Raw genomic sequence first — 364 nt, 5'->3', positions numbered from 1 at the left:
AGGAAACGAAATAAGGAAATAAAGCTGCAGGACGCGTCTTCATTCTACTAGACTGACCTACGGTCCGTAAGTTGATCAACGGTCTGTAGGTCCCTTTCGTGGCTCAGGACTTAAGGCAATTTTTCTTTCTTCAAAATCTGCAAAATCTCTGTCGCAATTGACGATTCAACAGTACGGACCGTAAGTCTATCTACGATCTGTAACTCTTCTCTGTAACGCCACACTTAGATTTTTTCAACATCAGGTACTGGAACCAATCACTGAATGATTTGACGGAGCAACAATACGGTCCGTAGATCAATCTACGGTCCGTAACGTGGTTCCACACTTGGTCAAGAATTCCCTGATCTTCAGCAATGTCGTT

The sequence above is a fragment of the Solanum tuberosum genome, unplaced genomic scaffold (genome assembly GCF_000226075.1).
Source record: "Solanum tuberosum cultivar DM 1-3 516 R44 unplaced genomic scaffold, SolTub_3.0 scf00234, whole genome shotgun sequence".
NCBI classification, from domain to species: Eukaryota; Viridiplantae; Streptophyta; class Magnoliopsida; order Solanales; family Solanaceae; genus Solanum; species Solanum tuberosum.
Note: the sequence above shows the minus strand (reverse complement) of the source record.